Source organism: Vipera berus (assembly GCF_964194415.1).
Source record: "Vipera berus genome assembly, chromosome: 2".
NCBI lineage: Eukaryota > Metazoa > Chordata > Lepidosauria > Squamata > Viperidae > Vipera > Vipera berus.
Window position 1 is genome coordinate 276,576,730 of NC_138203.1, and position 19,322 is coordinate 276,596,051.

A 19,322-nucleotide genomic window follows, 5' to 3' on the forward strand; every position below is an offset into this window, starting at 1 on the left:
TCTTTTTATCCTTGGGGAAGCTGGAAAGGGGGAATCATGTTTTGGGGGTGCAACTTCCAGTTTAGACAAGAAAACCCTTAAAACAGGAGAAGCAAGGCAGGGATTGCATCCCCTAACTCAGAAGAAGTTGATTTTGCATATTTTTTTGGAAGGAGAGCCGTACGGCAGCCAAAAATCAGACGAGTGAAAAGTGACTAGCCCTTTTGCAGACTAAATGATGCATTTTAATGCGATGTGTTAGTCAGAAAAAGTGCTTCCAGGCTCCTTTCAACATACAGTATAAGGGTAGATATTGTGTTTTTTTTAATAACGATGAATTCCTAATGTGCATTTAGAGATCCAGATTAACATATGCAAGTATCTTTTTTTAAAAAAAAACCTCGATCCCTGTCTTTGAATTTTGGAGGTTTCCTTGGGGGAGACGGTCTTTTGCGGGGGCCCCACTGGAGCACTTTGGCATTGCCGGCGGAGCCCCAGTCGCCCCCTCCCCGCAGCGGCTTCCACGAAGGGGTTAAAAGCAGAGAGCTTTTCTCTGGCGCCTAGAGAGGAGGCCGGAAACGGAAATAAGGCTGTGGGAGTGCAGTTTCCGGCTCCTTCCGCTTCCTTTTCCTGCTCTCCCGGCCTTTCTTACGGCAGCGCTGCGGAGATTCCCCTCGCGGGGAGGGTCGCTGAAAGGGCGCCAGGTGGGCGAGGAGGCTCCGAGAGGGGGAGGGCAATCAATAGGGGGGAATCCCCGGGGGGGGAAGGGGAGGGGGGATTCCTCGGGGGAGGGAGGGAGGGAGGGAGAGTGCTTTGCAAGGATTAATCACTGTGTAGATAGATTATTTTGAACAGAAAACATTTCTCTAAATTTAATAGCAAGCCAGCTCTGAAATCACCGCCCTGGAGGTGAGGGAGACCCGAGAGGCGTTCAGGTGGGCTTGGCCAATGGGCAGCCCTGTCCAGGTGGGCTTCCTTTGAGATGGAGCTCCTGAATCTTAGTGGCTTTCCTTTCCCAGCCACCCGAATAGATCCAGCCCTCCTGGAGGGGGTTTCCAGGATGCTCTCCCCTAAGCCTCGATCTCTTCCTCGGTCGCTCCCTTGAGACGACATTGTTTGTATGGTTCCTAAAGTAGAGACGTTTTCCTTTCCAGGTTGACCACCACTGCAGACCTGGCTTAATGTCAAATCTGCCCCAATCCGATCCCTTAGAAACAAAAGCCTTGGACTCCATTTGTTTAAATCAAAGGGCTCTTTTGCCAAGAGCGTTGGTTGCCATAAATTCAAGCCAGCTCTGAAATGACCGTGCTCGCTGGATGCAAAATAAGGGGTAGGTTTGCCCGCAGCCCATCTGTCCCCCCATGACCAGTCCATTTCCAGCCAACTGGACCTGTCCAAGATGTTTTGAGAACTCTGAGATGTTTGCCCCCAGCCCATCTCTTCCCCCCCTATGAGTAGCCCATTTCCAGCCAACTGGAGCTCCTCAAGATGTTTTGAGACCACTGAGATGTTTGGGGATAATACGCATATTTCTTAGGGTGCCTGGGCATGGAATATAATATTATAACAGAATTGGAAGCGACCTTACAGGTCATCTAGTCCAACCCCCCCGCCTGAGCAGGAGACCCTACACCATTTCTGACAGATGGTAGTCCAGTCTCTTCTTGAAAGCCTCCAGTGTTGAAACTCCCACAGTGTCAGAACCCACCTCAACCCACATTTTAGGAAAGAAGAACTCTCGGAGACAGGATTGTCCAAGAAGGAACTTTTACTAAAACATAGTTGGTAGTGGATAATCTAGACAGGATCTGGAAAGTGGGTCACAGATCGATACTTTTAAAGTGTCCCCAAGTAAAACCCCTCCCTTCTGTCCATTTGGTCAGTCCCGGATCTGTTAAGTTTCATGTGTCAAAACCCTTCTTGGGAAAAGAGAAGCTCAATGCACTCAGAGATGTAAACCAGAATCTGCCCCCCCCTCTTGCTTTTGTTCTTCTCAGTTCAAAGGTTCTTCCTCTGGTCTTTGATGATGGCCTCTAGGCAGGCTGAAGAGACAACCTTGCATCTAATGGATAAGGTTGGCCAACTGATATCTTCTCTCCCTCTCCTTGTGGATGGTAGAACCCAGTAAGGGGGTGAGATTTAGGATTGCACAGATAGGAAATTAGGAGTGGAATATAAATGGAATATAATTGGATTCAGTTTCCATCTTTTATGCCTTGCCTGGCCTTCAGGTGCTTTCTGTGACAGCCCCTCAAATATTGGATGCCTGCTATCATGTCTCCCCTGGTCCTTCTCTTCACTAGACTAGCCATGCCCAGTTCCTGTAACCGTTCTTCATGTGTTTTAACCTTCAGTCCTCTAATCCTCTTTGTTGCTCTTCTCTGCACTTTTTCTGGAGTCTCAACATTTTTTTTATACTGTGGAGACCAAAATTGGTTGCAGTATGCAAAGAAGGGTTACAGAGAGGTAAGTGGTAACTGAGAAATGCACTCTTCTGCCTAGCATCCCCTGCTGGAGGAGAAAATCCAGCTGTTTTTTACAGCAAGGTCACACAATGATCTACTCCCCGAGTGTAGTAGTAAGAAACAGTCACAAGATAAAATTTTTATCTTTAGAATTAATCCATTGGGTGAGCGAAGAGAGACAGGAGCTTGACCAGCAAGGTCAAAGGGAAGACATTTTTTTTCTTTCACCCTTTTCTTTTACTTCTTTTGCCATCCACAACGTGAGATCTTGCTTAACTAAATGGCCTATTTTCTTGGCAAGGTCCAGGTCACTGCGTTTTTTCTGTTTTGTAAGCTCAGCACCTCTCACTCTGTTTTTCTGCCAGCTGTATTGTACTCTTATCATTGTAACCAAGGTGATTGTCACAGCCATGTTTTGGTTTCATGTCTGGATCTACTATGATGTGCGCATGTCCAGCCACAAAAGTTTACTTCTACTACTTCTTTCCTTCGCTTTGTGCTGTCTGGTGATATAGACATGTAGTCATGAGTCTTTCTTTGTAATTAAAAGTTTTATAGTAGAATATATGCTTCGGGTTTTCTTTATTTTTACCTGATGTTCACCATGCATCAAATGAACCACAGTTCATCGCCCTCTGATAGGGAGTTTTTTGATTTTCTCCCTGACAGTCCAAGCCTTACATTTTCCATTTTCAGCGCTCGCCTAGACTTTCTGTGAAACCCTTTCCATCTTCTACTGTCAGGTGATCTTTATTCTCAGCTGCAACATCTTCATTTGCAATAATACCTTTATTCAGACAATGCCAAGTATTTCAAAACGCCACAGCCTCTTAATTTAATTGGGAAGAATTAATTGTATTAATTAATTTTAATGTATACTTTTTTCTTTTTCTTACATCTTCTGAAGCCATTTTATAAACAACTAAAGTTACACTTTTGTTTGAATCTTATAGATAAAGAGGATGGCAATAAGAGCACCCTGGACAACTAAGAATAACAAGCAGCTTTTAAAAGGAAAGGAAATCAAGCCAGAAATTCAAATATTTTCCATTTCCTTCAGAAAGCCACAAAATTCTTCACTTTCCTCAGCAGGTGAGAGAGAAACAAGAGAAAACCAAGAAGATATTTGAAGCTGGTAAAAGTACACTTCACAAAACTCCACGATACATTACACAAAAAATCAAGAGAGTTTATTTTTGATTCCGAAAAAGAGGGAAATATCTGGAAGTCAGTGGCAAGAAAAGGCCAATTAGACAGGCATGTACAGCATACAGTAAGGCAGGCCTCAACCTGTGCAGAAAAAAACTGACTTGAATCAAAGCACTACTAAACAAGCGATCGCCCATATTTTTGACCCCCTCAAGGATATCATTGGTGGAAAAGCTGCATGGATGTGCCAATTGTGGGAAAAACCCAAATGGTACATAACAACTGATTACGCACGAGAAGATCCACACTGTAGAAAAGCCATTGGAATGCTAGAAATGTGACAAAAGGTTTAGTCTGAACAGTTTTCTTGTGGTTCATGGAAAGACACAGACAGGACAGATGCCCTACAAATGCTCTCACTGCGGTAAATGCCTTAGCAACTAGAGCAACGTGGTCATATGTCAGAGGACTCACACCAAGGAGAAAGTGTATGAGTGTCCAGTTTGGGGAAAAGTTTCCTTAGACATTCCCACCTGATGAGTCACCAAAGGACTCAAAAAGGAGATAAATTCTTTGAATGTCTGAACTGTGGGAAATGTTTCAGTCGGAATTCCCACTTGGTGATACACCTGAGGAGTCACACGGGAGAGAAACCCTTTGAATGTCCTGATTGTGGGAAAGGTTTCAGTCACAATTCCAGCCTGGTGAAACATCAGAGGACTCACACAGGGGAGAAACCCTATGAATGTCCTGATTGTGGGAAAGGTTTCATTGACCATTCCAGCCTGGTGAAACACCAGAGGAATCACACAGGAGAGAAACCCTTTAAATGTCCCGACTGTGGGAAAGGTTTCAGTCACAGTTCCAGCCTGGTGAAACACCAGAGGACACACACAAGGGAGAAACCCTATGAATGTCCTGCTTGTGGGAAAGGTTTCAGTCACAATTACAGGCTGGTGATACACCAGAGGACACACACAGGGGAGAAACCCTATGAATGTCCTGATTGTGGGAAAGGTTTCAGTCACAGTTCCAGCCTGGTGATACACCAGAGGACTCACACAGGAGAGAAACCCTTTGAATGTTCTGATTGTGGGAAAGGTTTTATTGACCATTCCAGCCTGGTGAAACACCAGAGGACTCACACAGGAGAGAAACCCTTTGAATGTTCTGATTGTGGGAAAGGTTTTATTGACCATTCCAGCCTGGTGAAACACCAGAGGACTCACACAGGAGAGAAACCATTTAAATGTCCTGATTGTGGGAAAGGTTTCAGTCACATTTCTAGCCTGGTGATACACCAGAGCACTCACACAGGGGAGAAACCTTTTGAATGTCCTCATTGTGAGAAAGGTTTCAGTCACAATTCCATCCTGTTGATTCACCAAAAGAATCACACAGGGGAGAAACCCTTTGAATGTCCTCATTGTGGGAAAGGTTTCAATCACAATTCCAGCCTGGTGATACACCTGAGGACACACACAGGGGAGAAACCCTATGAATGTCCTGATTGTGGGAAAAGTTTCAGTCGGATTTATAACCTGGTGTTACACCAGAGGATTCACACAGGAGAGAAACCCTTTGAATGTCCTGATTGTGGGAAAAGTTTCAGTCACAGTTCCAGACTGGTGATACACCAGAGGACTCACCCAGGGGAGAAACCCTATGAATGTCCTGATTGTCAGAAAGGTTTCAGAGACTATTCCAGCCTGGTGAGACACAAGAGGACTCACACAGGGGAGAAACCCTATAAATGTCCTGATTGTGGGAAAAGTTACAGTGACTATTCCAGCCTAGTGAAACACCAGAGGATTCACACAGAACAGAAACCTTTTGAATGTCCTCATTGTGGGAAAGATTTCAGTCACAATTCCAGCCTGGTGAACCACCAGAGGACTCACACAGAAAAGAAATCATATGTGTGTCCAGATTGTGGGAAAGGTTTCAGTCAGAATTCCTTCCTGGTGAGACACCAGAGGACTCACACAGGAGAGAAACCCTTTGAATGTGCTCTCTGTGGGAAAAGTTTCAGTCACAGTTCCAGCCTAGTCATACACCAGAGGTCTCACACAGGAGAGAAGCCGTATGAGTGTCCAGATTGTGGCAAAAATTTCACTGACAATTCCCACCTCATGAAACACCTGAGGACTCACACAGGAGTGAAAGCCTTTGAATGTCCTGATTGTGGGAAAAGTTTCAGTGAGAATTATGAACTAGCGATACACCAGAGGATTCACACAGGAGAGAAACCATATGAGTGTCCAGAATGTGGTAAAAGTTTCACTTGGAATTCCAGTCTGGTGATACACCAGAGGACTCACACAGGAGAGAAACCCTTTAAATGTCCCGAGTGTGGGAAAAGTTTCAATCAGATTTCTAATCTGCTGACACACCAGAGAACTCACACAGGAGAGAAACCTTTTGAATGTCCAGTTTGTGGGAAAAGTTTCAGTCGGAATTCCAGTCTGGTGATACACCAGAGGACTCACACAGGAGAGAAACCTTTTGAACGTCGGAAAGTTTCATTACATCTTCACACTTGGTGATTCACCAGGGAACTCACACAGGAGACAAACCCTTTAAATGTCCTTTTTGTGGGAAGAGTTTCAGTCATACGTACAACCTGTTGATGCACCAGAGGATTCACATGGGTGGACACCTGTCAACTATTCAATCTGTGGATGGTACCTCAAGCGTAAATCACCCCTTATTGAATACAAGAAATTTGACATGAGGCAAAAGTTGATGAATTTAAAGAAGGTTTCATTTTCATTTCAGATCTCCCATTGAGAGTGTAGGTGAGAAATTGACTATTTTAATTCTGGCCTAATCCTTTTTAGTCCACATCTCAGGATTAGACCAGTTGGCAGAGAGAAATAAGTGGAAATTATTATGAGTGTCCAGCTTGTGGCAAAAATTTCACTGACAATTCCCACCTCATGAGACACCTGAGGACTCACACAGGAGTGAAAGCCTTTGAATGTCCTGATTGTGGGAAAAGTTTCAGTGAGAATTATGAACTCGTGATACACCAGAGGATTCACACGGGAGAGAAACCATATGAGTGTCCAGTTTGTGGGAAAAGTTTCAGTCAGAATTCCATTCTGGTGAAACACCAGAGGATTCACACAGGTGAGAAACCATATGAGTGTCCAGTTTGTGGGAAAAGTTTCAGTCAGAATTCCAATCTGGTGATACACCAGAGGACTCACACAGGAGAGAAACCTTTTGAATGTCCCGATTGTGGGAAAAGTTTCAGTACAACTTCATACTTGGTGATTCACCAGAGAACTCACACAGGAGACAAACCCTTTAAATGTCCTTTTTGTGAGAAAGGTTTCAGTCATACTTACAACCTGTTGATGCGCCAGAGGATTCACATGGGTGGACACCTGTCAAATATCCAATCTGTGGAAGATATTTCAAGCGTAAAGCACCCCTTATTGAACGCAAGAAATCTGACAGGCAAAAATTGATGCATTTAAAGAAGGTTTGATTTTCATTTCTGATTTCCCATTGAGAGTGTAGGTGAGAAATTGACTATTTTAATTCTTTTTAGTCCACATCTCAGGTTTAGACCAGTTGGCAGAGAGAAATAAGTGGAAATTATTATTTTGATAAAGTCTAGCTTTTTATTTTTGGTTATCAGCAGAAATTACTGGATATTTCCTTTTGCAGAAGTTGTGCAATTTGTGAAAAAGGCTTTTGGGTGGTGTTTTTTGTATATTGATTATGGAATTCCCCCCTGTGGAGTTTCATTCTTCTACCTTGGTGTCCTCCAGATTTTGAGCTCCAGAATTCCCCAGCCAACATACAAATAGTCCTCGAGATAACAATTTTTACCTCAGTTACGGTTGCATCTTGCAATGGTGGTTAAACAAGACTCCCTTGATGAACTATCCCACCTCCTTCTCTCCCTGATGAAGCCGTTAATCAAATTGCAAGTCCTCTATACCTTTTGAACCTCAAGTTTGTGAAGAAGAGCAGGACATGCATCCGTGGGCTATGTTAGTATGTCATGAAAGCACAGACCCAGATTTGCCTTCCAAAGACCTCCTTACCCTTTTAGTTCCCTCCAGGCCTTTCCCTTCCCCACAGGATCCCCACAATCTTTTTCCCACTTCCATTGGATCCTTTCAATCCTTAATCTTGACTCTCACCACACCACGCCTCACAGCCTCCTCCTCCATACCTTTTGAAGATCTCTGAACCTCAAGTTGGTGAAGGAACGCAGGTGCCATATGGTGGACTTGTGGAAGCAGCTGCTATTTTGCCACGCCTTCCTCTGGGCCAAATTGGTGGCTGCATCTTGGTCAGTGTTCCCTGAGCGTGTGACTGACTGTTCTGTTTTGCGACCTTAACCCTTTGTAGACTGTGTTAAGAGATTGTGGGCACAGTGAAAATGATGGCTGCCTCCAGGAGGTCTCCAAAAAGGCAGACTATGTATCCCTGGGACCCAAGATAAGTGGACAAGTACCACTTGCGCCATTATTGTGCTGCAGCTGCCAAAAAAAGCCAATGCTGTCCTAGATTGCAGCAACAGAGGAATAGTGTCAAGACAACAGGAGGAGATAGAATTGCTTCACACAGTGTTGGTGACATCACTTCAAATACTGTATCCAGTTTTGGTCACCACGATAACGAAAAGTTTTTGAAACCCTGGAATTTATGCAGAGAAGAGCAGTAAAGATGATAAAGGGTCTGGACACTAAATCATATGGTGATCAGTTGTGGGAGCTAGGTATATCTAGGCTATCAAAGGTCATCATACTTGAGGGAGACGATAGCTGTCTTCCAGTTCTTGAGGGACTGTCACCAAGAAGAGGGGATTGACTTACTCTCTAAGGTACCTGAGGGCAGGACAAGAGGTTTATTAAAATGAGATCCAACTTAGAAGTAAAGAGAAATTTTCCATCACTGAGAGCAATTAATCAATGGAATAGCTTGCATCCAGAGATTGTGGCTGTCTCGGAGTCCTAGTGGACAATCACTTAAATATGAGCCAGCAGTGTGCTGCAGCTGCCAAAAAAGCCAACACTTTGCAACTTCTGAAGATAAGCTATTTCACTTGTTAACTGTTCTCACTCTTAGGATATTTGTCTTTAGTTCTGGGTTGCTTCTTTACTTCATTAGTTTCCTTCCATTGTTCTTTATCTCACCTTCTGGTGCTTTGGAAAATAGGTTGCCCCCTCTTTTTTGTGGCAGCCCCTCAAATTTTGGAACACGGCTATCATATCACCCCTGGTCCTTCTTTTTACTAGACTAGCCATACCCAAATCCTCCAACCGTTCTTCATGTGCTTTAGTCGCCAGGCCTTTAACCATGTTAGCTGTTCTACTCTGCCCTCTTTTCAAAGTCTCATGATTTTGTGCCTATGATGGAAGAAAATGAAATTTGGCTTTTCCTGATTAGATCAGGGGTCCCCAACCCAGGCGTGATTGGCTGCCCAGGGCACGCACTCATCCCCACTCATGTGAGCACTGCCGCCCTGGCAAAATTGGGGTGGGGCCTGGGCAAAATGTTTGGGCGCACAGCAAACAGGATGGCACTAGCGCCTGTACGGCAAAAATGGGGCGGTCCTTGCTAGTGTCATCTGGGTGCTAGCACCGCCCCGTTTGCGTCGCAGGTGCTCGTGGCCCCTTTTATGTGCGTGCACGCACGCGCATAAAACTCTTCCCCCTCTTTCCCTCCAGTCCGCCAACCAAGAATAGTTGGAGACATCTGGATTAAATAGGTTAAGTAAGAAATAAATGACTGTGTAAAAGTAAAGTTGAAGTTGTAACCTTATTATATTTTACTATGCTAAAAAGAGTCGGAAGTCAACATTTTTCTCCTCCCTCTATGCCATTTTCCTTCTTCCCTTTTTCCTACCCTTAGTTTCCCACTGTTTTCTTTGTATTTTGTATTTTGAATAATAAAAATAATAAAAAATTGAGCAAAAAACCCACTGAACCCTGCAGTGATTCACTTCACAACTATGGCAAGGAAGGTCATAAAATGGAACAAACAGGTGCACATTTATAATGGTTTCAGCATCCCACACTCACGATCCCCATTTTTTACTGTCCAACTAGCTTCTGACAAGAAACGTAAGTGGGGAATGCCGGCAGGAATCTGCAAGTCACGATCATGCTTTGCTTAACAACTACAGAGGAACGGATGTGAGTTGACACTGTCATGTGATGCTTAACATGCTTAATGACCGGCTGCTTAGTGACGGGGATGCCAGTCCTATGCCCTGAGGCCTCCAGGGCAGAGAGTAAAGAAAATAGCCTTAGGGCAGAGGTCCTCAACGTTTTGGGCACCAGAGACCGGTTGTGTGGAGAAAAGTTTTTTCACGCACCAGAGAGTGTGTGGTTTTCTGTGCTGCCTGCATCCCACAGATGGCTTCAGCTAAGATATGCTGAAGCTCACAAAAATTGAATTACGGGATCAGTGGAAAAGAGTATTATGCAATGATGAATCCAAGTCTGAAATTTTTGGATCCATTTGTCAAGAATATCTGACATACAGGAACCAATTCCGTTGGATACTTGGGAGGTAATCTGGGTCAGAAATGTTAAATTTACTCAGGCTCAAAATTTAAGAGAAATTTTTTATAAAATGTTAGAGATGGCATTTGGATCCCAAAAAGTTGTCTAACATGTATCCTAACCTACAGCCTAAATCTGGAGATGTGGTAGTTTAGATGCTACTTATTTTCATATGTGGTGGACTTGTAGAAATATAAAAGCTTTTTGGATTAAAATTTGGTGGAACATTCAAAAGATTTTTAAGAGAAAGATAAAGTTTTCTCCACAATTGTTTTTATTGGGTATTGTAGATTGTGATACTAAAAAAATTAATTTGATGTTGAACTTGATAACGGGGCCTTCTCAGGGTGCCCCCGGTAAAAGAATGCCGCCGGATAACACCCAGGGGGAGGGCCTTCTCTGTGGAGGCGCCTGCCCTTTGGAACCAGCTGCCCGTGGAGCTTAGGACTGCCCCCGACCTTCGATCATTTCGCCGAGACCTGAAGACCTGGCTCTTCAAGCTTTCCAGCCCAGGCTGAGTTTTAATTGGGGTTTTAACTGGGGTTTTATATTTTTCAGGGATTTAGTTTAATCTTTTTTAATTGCTCTTAATTTTTGTATTGATGTTTTATATACCCTGTAAACCGCCCTGAGTCCTACGGGAAAGGGCGGTATATAAATTCAATAAAATTCAAATTCAAACAGCAGCACGGTTATTGGTAGGGCAATATTGGAAGAAGGATAGTTTGCCTACTATAGAAGAATGGGTACTTAAGGTATCGAATCTTGCAGAAATGTCTAAGATTTCTGCTTATTTGAAGGATCATTCGCAAGAAAGATATATTTCAGTTTGGAGGAGATGGATAGATTATATTCAGAATAAATATGGGACTAAAAAGTTCCATTTAGCTTATGAGTAGATTTTAGATTATTATTAACTTTAGTATTAGTATTGATTATATTTTTGTTTAAGTTATTATTATGTTTTTAATAATTTGAATGTATCTATGTTAAAGGGGAGTTAAAGCACATTATGAATTTGGTTAATTTTATAATGGATAATATTAGTTAGAATATGATTATATTTATAACCCTGTATTCAGGTCTGGGAAGTGGGGGGGGGAAGGGTGGTGGTTTGGGGTGGGTGGGTTTGGGGGATATGTATTGTAAATTTTTTTTTTGTAAAACTCTTTAATAAAAAAAACAATATCTGAGAAGAGATGGAGAAATGAACATTTGCAGCCTTCAGGGAAACCTGGTGGATGGTCTGTCCTGGTTTGGGGCTGCATTTCTGCTTTGTGCTGTCGCCCCCTCCCCCATCGGCTTCCACGAAGGGGTTAAACGCAGAGAGCTTCTCTCTGGCGCCTAGAGAGGCCGGAAACGGAAATAAGGCTGTGGGAGTCCACTTTCCGGCCCCTCCCGCCCCTTTTCCTGCTCTCCCAACCTTTCTTACGGCGGCGCTGCGGAGATTCCCCTCGCGGGGAGGGTCGCTGAAAGGGCGCCAGGTGGGCGAGGAGGCTCCGAGAGGGGGAGGGCAATCGGGAGGGGGGAATCCCCGGGGGGGGAAGGGGAGGGGGGATTCCTGGGGGGAGGGAGGGAGGGAGGGAGAGCCAGGTGGGTTTCCCCCAGTTGCGCCCCCTCCCCTTCCGAGTCTCCGCCTTTCCTCGCGGGCTTTTCTGCTCCGTGGGAAGCGCTGCGCCTTCGCTTCTCCTCCTCCTGGGTTGCGGCTTCCGCGAACGGCTCTCCGATCCCCTCCAGGTCCTTCCCCCGAGCCCCCCTCCTGCCCCGCAGCCCCCCCTCTTGGCGCAGCCCGGCTCCCCGCCTGGGGGCTCCTGGTATTTCCCGGAAGGTTGGGCACCCCCGTTCCCACGTTCCCCTCTCGCTGCTGGTGAGGGTCAGCCTGCCAGTGCCCGGAGGGGAGGAGGAGGAAGAGGACGGGGGGAGCTCTGGGCTGGGAGGGAGCGAGGCTGGAGGGGAGGGCGGGGACCCTGCGAGGAGGAGCTGAATGGCGTCTGGAAGGCGGGTGAGGGAGAGCCGAGAGGCGTCCAGGTGGGCTTGGCCAATGGGCTGCCCTGTCCAGGTGGGCTTCCTTTGAGATGGAGCCCCTGAATCTGCCTCTCTTACGTGCTCAGATTCCCTCTTTGGTGACTGCTGCGTCCCTGTTTCTCTCTGCCCACTAAGCGAACAGCCCTACATGGATGATGGTATTTTGACTGGGCTTTTTTTTTAAGGGAAGGGCAGAGGTCCATTATCCCCAGCACATTGCTGACTTACATTTAAGTGATTGTCCACTAGGACTCCGAGATCTCTCTCCCAGTTACTACTATTGAGCAAGGTACCACCTATACTATACCTGTGCATTTGATTTTTCCTGCCTAAATGTAGAACCTTACTTTTTTCACAATTGAATTTCATTTTGTTAGACAGTGCCCAGTGTTCAAGTCTGTCCAGATCCTTCTGTATCTTAAGCCTATCTTCTGGAGTATTGGCTATTCCTGCCAGCTTGGTGTCATCTGCAAATTTGATGAGTTCCCCATCTATCCCCTCATCCAAATCGTTGATGAAGATGTTAAAGAGCACTGGGCCCAGAACAGAGCCCTGGGGCACCCCACTACACCCTTCCTTCCATGTAGATGCGGTTCCATTGAGGACCACACGCTGAGTACGGCCTGTCAGCCAGCTACGAATTCATCTGGTGGTGATGCTATCTAACCCACATTTTTCTATCTTATCAAGTAGTAGGTTGTGATCGACTTTATCAAATGCCTTACTGAAGTCCAAGTAAATTATATCTACAGCGTTCCTCTGGTCCACTAGTTTTATCACTTGGTCAAAGAATGCAATAAAGTTTGTCTGGCATGATCTGTTTTTGACAAAGCCATGTTGGCTTTTAGTGATAACTTTGTTTGCCTCTAGGTCAGGGGTCAGCAACCCAAAACAGCAAAGGAGCCACTCAGAACCGGTTCCGTCATACACACAAAAAAGTGGGAGCCGCAAAATGTGCGCGCGCATGTGGGCATGCACATGGGCACGCACGCGCATGCGCAGAACAAAAACATACACCACCCCTACACCCGCACCACATCCTGAGCCGCACACACCTGTCGCTGCCCAGTGCCGCCAGCTTACACGGGGGGGGGAGGGACGGACTCACAGGCGACAGGCACTGGGTTGCTGCAGCGCCTTCCGCCCGGGTGCCACCGGAGCCACCCGAATGCCCTGCCCCTCTCCCGGGACCTCCAAACCTCTGCGTTTGATGAATGCAGCAGCTCTCCAAACCGCCACCGCTCCATTTGCAGAGCTGCTGCATTCCTCCGTGTTTGAAAGAAACTGAAAGAAACACGAACGCAGCAGCTGTGCAAAGAGGACGGTAGCAGTTTGGAGAGGTGCGCGTGCACTCTCCAAACCGCTGCCGTCCCATTTGGAGGTCTGCCACGCTCATCAAACATGAAAGAACGCGGCAGCTGTGCAAACGGGACGGTGGCGGTTTGGAGAGTGCGCGCGCACTCTCTCTCTTTCTCTTCCCGTCAGCTGGCTCTGGTGGGGCTGCCTGCCATCCTCTCGTTACTCGGCTCCGCTCTGCCCAGCTCGCCTCTGCCTCCCTCGCCCCCCATTACCTCAGGCAACATCCTCACTAGTCCGGAGGCGGCCACTGGAGCGGGGGTTTTAACGCCTCGCCCCCTCCCTTATCCTTCTCTCTCTTCCCCGCCGCTGCCAGAGAGAAAGAGAGAGAGAGAGAACTTCAATCTGCGCATGCCACTTCTTCCCCGTCCTGCCAAAAGCGCCCAAGCAGAGCGACGGCGCTCCATCCCAACCACCCCAGGACTAGCACCGGCAGAGATTCCCGCAGCGCCTCGCTTGCTCCTCCGCAGACTGAGGAGGGCCTGACTAGGCGCTCCCTGCCCAGAGCAGAGCGGAGGCGGCCATGGCGGGGATTTTAGCGCGGGGATCCGAGCAGTCCCACGCTGGTCCAAACAGCGAAGGAGAGGCGAGACGTGGCAGCAGCAGCCCCGGCAAGCTCCTGCCACCTCCTCTCATAGGAAGGGGAGGGCATATCACCCCTTCTCCCTGCCGGGGCTGCTAGCCTCGGCGAGAAGGAAGGGGGGAAGCGCGCCTTCTTGCTCGCCCGACGAGAAGGAAGGGGGGAAGCGCGCCTTCTTGCTCGCCCGACGAGAAGGAAGGGGGGGAAGCACGCCTTCTTGCTCGCCCGACGAGAAGGAAGGGGGGGAAGCGTGCCTTCTTGCTCGCCCGACGAGAAGGAAGGGGGGGAAGCGCGCCTTCTTGCTCGCCCGATGAGAAGGAAGGGGGGAAGCGTGCCTTCTTGCTCGCCCAACGAGAAGGAAGGGGGGAAGCGTGCCTTCTTGCTCGCCCAACGAGAAGGAAGGGGGGAAGCGCGTCTGTTCTGTACCAGCCTGCTACCGGCCCTGCAGAAAAGACAGGGACAACCCCTTTTACAAGAAGGCAAGAGGCTGGAATTACGCCTGCCAAATTTATTGCTACAAAAACAAACGGAACAAGACAAACCAAGAAACAGGAGCTTTAAGAAACAGGAACTATCCAAGCGGTTGCCTTCAGCAAACCAGCCCTCCCACACATTCCCCTTATATAGAGTTCAGGGCGTGGCTTCTCTCTGCCTCCTTCCGAGGAGCCCCATTGCCTTCCTCTGTTTACTCCTAATTGACTGCGTCGGGCGTCCTTGAACAGGGCCAGCTGTGGGTCATCTTCATCCACGCTGTCAGGCTCACACAGCTGGGTCTCCATGGTGACCAAGTGGGAGGGGCCTGGCTGAGGGCTCTCATCAGCAAGATCTTCAACCCCCTCAGCAAGGTCTTCAACACCCCGTCCTCCTCTGAGTCGTCTGACCCAACTGCCGAACCCACAGGCTGACCCTGAATCACAACAGCGCCTTCTTGCTCACCCGATGAGAAGGAAGGGGGGAAGCGCGCCTTCTTGCTCCGGCGATGAGAAGGAAGGGGGGGGAAGCGTGCTTTCTTGCTCCGGCGACGAGAAGGAAGGGGGGGAAGCGCGTCTTCTTGTTCGCCCGACGAGAAGGAAGGGGGGGAAGCGCGCCTTCTTGCTCGCCGGGGCTGCTAGCCCCGGCGATGAGAAGGAAGGGGGGGGGAAGGAAGCAGATCTCACCTTTTAGTTCTCCCGTCTCTTCCTCCACTCTGCCAAGTGCAGTTAAAAAAACAAAGAGGTTTGTGGGTAGCCCACAAACGGTTTGTGGGCGGTCCCACAAACGGTTTGAGGGCGGTCCCACAAACCAATCAATTTAAACTTTTCAAGTCTTTTGGGAGAAGTTTAAATTGATTAAGTTTTTTTAGTGCCACTTTTTTCCCCAAAAGTAAACATGGCAGAGGGAGGAGGCCTGGGAGCCGCATGGGACGGCTTAAAGAGCCGTATGAGGCTCCGGAGCTGCGGGTTGCCGACCTGTGCTCTAGGTGCTCGCTGATTCGTTCTTTGATTATCTTTTCCAGAATCTTCCCAGGTATTGAGGTCAGGCTGATCGGTCTGTAATTTCCTGGATCCATTTTTTTCCCTTTTTTGAAGATGGGAACTGCATCAGCTCTCTTCCAGTCCTCTGGTAGTTCCCCAGTGTTCCAGGATCTTTGAAAAATATAGTTCAGTGGTTCTGAGATCATGTCTGCCAGTTCCTTGAGAACCTTGGGGTGTAATCCATCTGGTCCTGGTGATTTGAACTTGTCTAGGCTGGACAGGTGCTCACTTACCATTTTCTTGCCTATCTTAACTTGCATTTCTATTCTGTTTTTTATGGCACTGGTTTTGGTAGGTTGGACTGTTTTTTCCCTTTGTGTGAAGACAGATGCAAAAAACGAGTTAAATAGTTCTGCTTTCTCCCTGTTGCTTGTCACCTTCTTGCCACTTTCCCCCACTAATGGACCAATCATTTCCTTAACTTTTTTCTTGTTTCTTATATGTTGAAAGAAGCTTTTTTTGTTATTTTTGACTTTGGTTGCAAGCCTTAGTTCATTTTGAGCCTTAGCTTCCCTCACTTCATCTTTGCAGGCATGGGCTATTTGCTGATATTCTGCCTTAGTTATGTGCCCCTCTTTCCACTTCTTATACTTGTCCTTTTTATCTTTCAGTTTATCAGAGAGTTCTGTATGCAGCCATGCTGGTTTCTTTTGAAAGCTGTTATTTTTCTTCTTTGTTGGTATTGTGCTAGACTGTATTGTGCTACCTTTTTTCAGACAATGCCAAGTATTTCAAAACCGTACAACCTCTTAATTTAACTGGGAAGAATTAAGCACTGCATTATCTTTCAAAGGCATTCTTTGCCCTGCCCTGCCCTGCCCTAGCTTTTGTTTTTGGGTAGGGGTGGTAAAGTCTGGAATCTTACTTGCAGTAATGTCCGGGTGCTGCACCAATCCCCCAAAAGCATGCTGTGGCAGAGTAGCTTTAATATTCTTAAACATGGACTCTGTTTTGGAAAGGGAACAAAATTAAACTACCAACTTCAGTTCTATTCTTCAAAAATGAAGATGTGTTCCCAATTGCAGCATTATTTGTAGCTTCAAAAAACATGCCGTGCTCCAAAGTAATACTGATGTTTCTCACCCCCCCACACTTTGTTAATACAAACAGGATCTGGCTGCTCTGGTCCTTCTCACCTGTCATTCCCCTCCTTCTCCATTTCCTATCATGTACACACAAACATTTATTGCCCTTTCAACTTTTCCCTTTTCATTCTCCCCCCCTTCTTGTTTTGATGACAGAATGCCTGTGAGGCCCCAGCCAAGCCAGGCAGAGCTGACACTGGTGCTTTACATCTTGCTAATGTCATGGTTCCAACAAACAGTCCCAACCAAATCCGAACTCCGAGGCTAGCAGTTTCCTCAAAGAACATTTATTTATTTATTTATTTTATTACATTTATATACCGCCCTTTCCCTGAGGACTCAGGGCGGTTTACAGGGAGTTAAAAAACCAGCAATACAAAAGTTAAAACCAATTTAAAAAAGATTAAACTAACCCTGTGCAAATTAAAACCCCGATTTAAAATAAATTACTCCTCAGCCTGGGCCCGAGAGCTCGAAGAGCCAGGTCTTCAGGCCCCGGCGGAATGACCGGAGGTCGGGGGCAGTCCTCAGCTCCACTGGCAGCTGGTTCCAGAGGGCAGGCGCCCCCACTGAGAAGGCCCTATCCCTGGGTATAACCCGCCGGCAATCTCTTACCGGTGGGACCCTGAGCAGACCCTCCCTGTGGGAGCGCACTGGGCGAAGGGCATTTGATGCCGGCAGCAGGTGTTCCCTCAAATACCCCGGACCCAGGCCATGTAGGGCTTTATAGGTAATAACCAGCACCTTGAATTTCACCCGGAGGGCAACCGGAAGCCAATGCAGCTCGCGGAGTAGAGGTGTTACATGGGAGTATCGGGAGACCCCCATTACAACTCGCGCGGCCACATTCTGCACCAGTTGAAGCCTCCGAGTGGTCTTCAAGGGCAGCCCCATGTAGAGAGCGTTACAGTAGTCCAAACGGGAGGTCACGAGCGCATGAGTAACTGTGCATAGGGCATCTCGGTCCAGATAGGGACGCAACTGGCGCACCAGGCGAACCTGTGCAAAAGCCCCCCTGGTCACGGCTCCTATGTGATTTCAAAATTGAGTCGTGAATCCAGGAGGACGCCCAAGTTGCGAGCCCTATCAACGGGGGGTAACACCTCACCCCCCATCGTTAGAGGTGGAATAGTCTGGTTAGCCCGAGATGCCGATATGCACAGCCACTCAGTCTTGGCGGGATTGAGACGAAGCCTGTTTCTCCCCATCCAGACCTGAACCGCCTCCAGGCACCGGGACATCACGGCGAGGGCATCACTGGGTTGGTTCGGGGTGGAAAGAAAAAGTTGGGTATCATCAGCGTACTGATGATACCCCACCCCGAAACCACGAATGATCTCGCCCAGCGGCTTCATATAGATGTTGAACAGGAGAGGCGAGAGAACCGACCCCTGAGGGACTCCACAAATGAGAGGCCTCGGGGCGGATCTCTGCCCTCCCGTCAACACCGACTGCGAGCGGCCCTGGAGGTAGGAGGAGAACCACCGTAAAACGGTGCCTCCCACTCCCAACCCCCTGAGACGCCGCAGCAGGATACCATGGTCGATGGTATCGAAAGCCGCTGAGAGATCTAATAGGACCAGGACAGAGGAGCAACCCCTGTCCCTTGCCCTCCAGAGATCATTCACCAGCGCGACCAATGCCGTCTCCGTGCTGTGTCTGGGTCTGAAACCCGATTGGTACGGGTCCAGATAATCAGTTTCCTCCAGGAACAGAGGAAGCTGATGCGCCACCACACTCTCAACAACCTTCGCCAAAAAGCGAAGGTTGGAGACTGGACGATAGTTATTTAAAACAGCCGGGTCAAAAGCAGGCTTCTTGAGGAGGGGTCTCACCACCGCCTCCTTCAAGGCGGCAGGGAAGACACCCTCCTTCAAAGAAGCAGTTATTACTGCATGGAACCAGCCTCGTGTTCCCTCCCGAGCCGCATAAGCTAGCCAGGAGGGGCACGGATCCAACAAACAGGTGGTGGTGCTCAGTCTCCCCATGATCCTGTCCACATCATCAGGGGAAACAGGGTTGAACTCAGTCCAGATAACGTGCTCAAGACCGCCCGATTCCTCCACATCAGACTCTGCCCAGTCAGAGTCCAGACCGGTCCGGATCTGAGCGATTTTGTCCGCCAGATGATGACTAAACTCCTCGGCTCGTCCCCGCAAGGGATCCTCTCTCACCTCCTGGTTAAGGAGGGAGCGAGTCACCCTAAACAGGGCGGCCGGGCGATTATCTGCGGACGCGATAAGGACAGCAAAGTAGTTAGACTTCGCCGTCCTTATCACCGCAAGATAAGACCTTATAAAGGTTCTTAACTGCAATCGGTCGGATTCGGATCGGCTGGACCTCCAACCGCTCTCTAGACCTCGTCTCCGACGCTTCATCTCCCGGAGCTTATTGGGTACATCGTATCGGCACGTTCAAAAGTGAAACCAACTCTGAATATTTCCCACGGGTTCAGCATAGTTAAAAATATCAAATCCCTTTCCCCCAAGTGTCACAAATCACGCTGTCCAATGGAGTTAATTGGTGGGCTCTTAGTCACTCCTCCCCATCTCCCATTGACACTTCTGCAGATGACCTTGGTTCCCACGGTCGTTCTATGTTATGCCTAGCAATACGTCCAGTCTCATTCCCCCTTC

The 19,322-nt window shown here is 47.8% G+C and overlaps 1 protein-coding gene across 6 annotated transcripts in view; it reads left to right on the plus strand.

Moving 5' to 3' along the window:
* Positions 1–611: 611 nt before the first annotated feature.
* LOC308664089 (uncharacterized protein) overlaps positions 612–19,322 on the plus strand; it is a 71,447-nt gene continuing 52,736 nt past the window's right edge. The window contains exons 1-3 of one of the 6 annotated variants that reach the window (XR_014025601.1): positions 11,595–11,610; positions 12,337–12,440; positions 12,533–12,640. The gene's annotated coding sequence lies outside the window, so the exon portion shown is untranslated. Of the gene's footprint in view, positions 684–3,397; positions 4,306–11,530; positions 11,611–12,336; positions 12,441–12,532; positions 12,641–19,322 lie in introns of those variants that run through there. The other 5 variants (XR_014025599.1, XM_081321078.1, XM_081321079.1 and 2 more) reach the window with 5 other exon arrangements.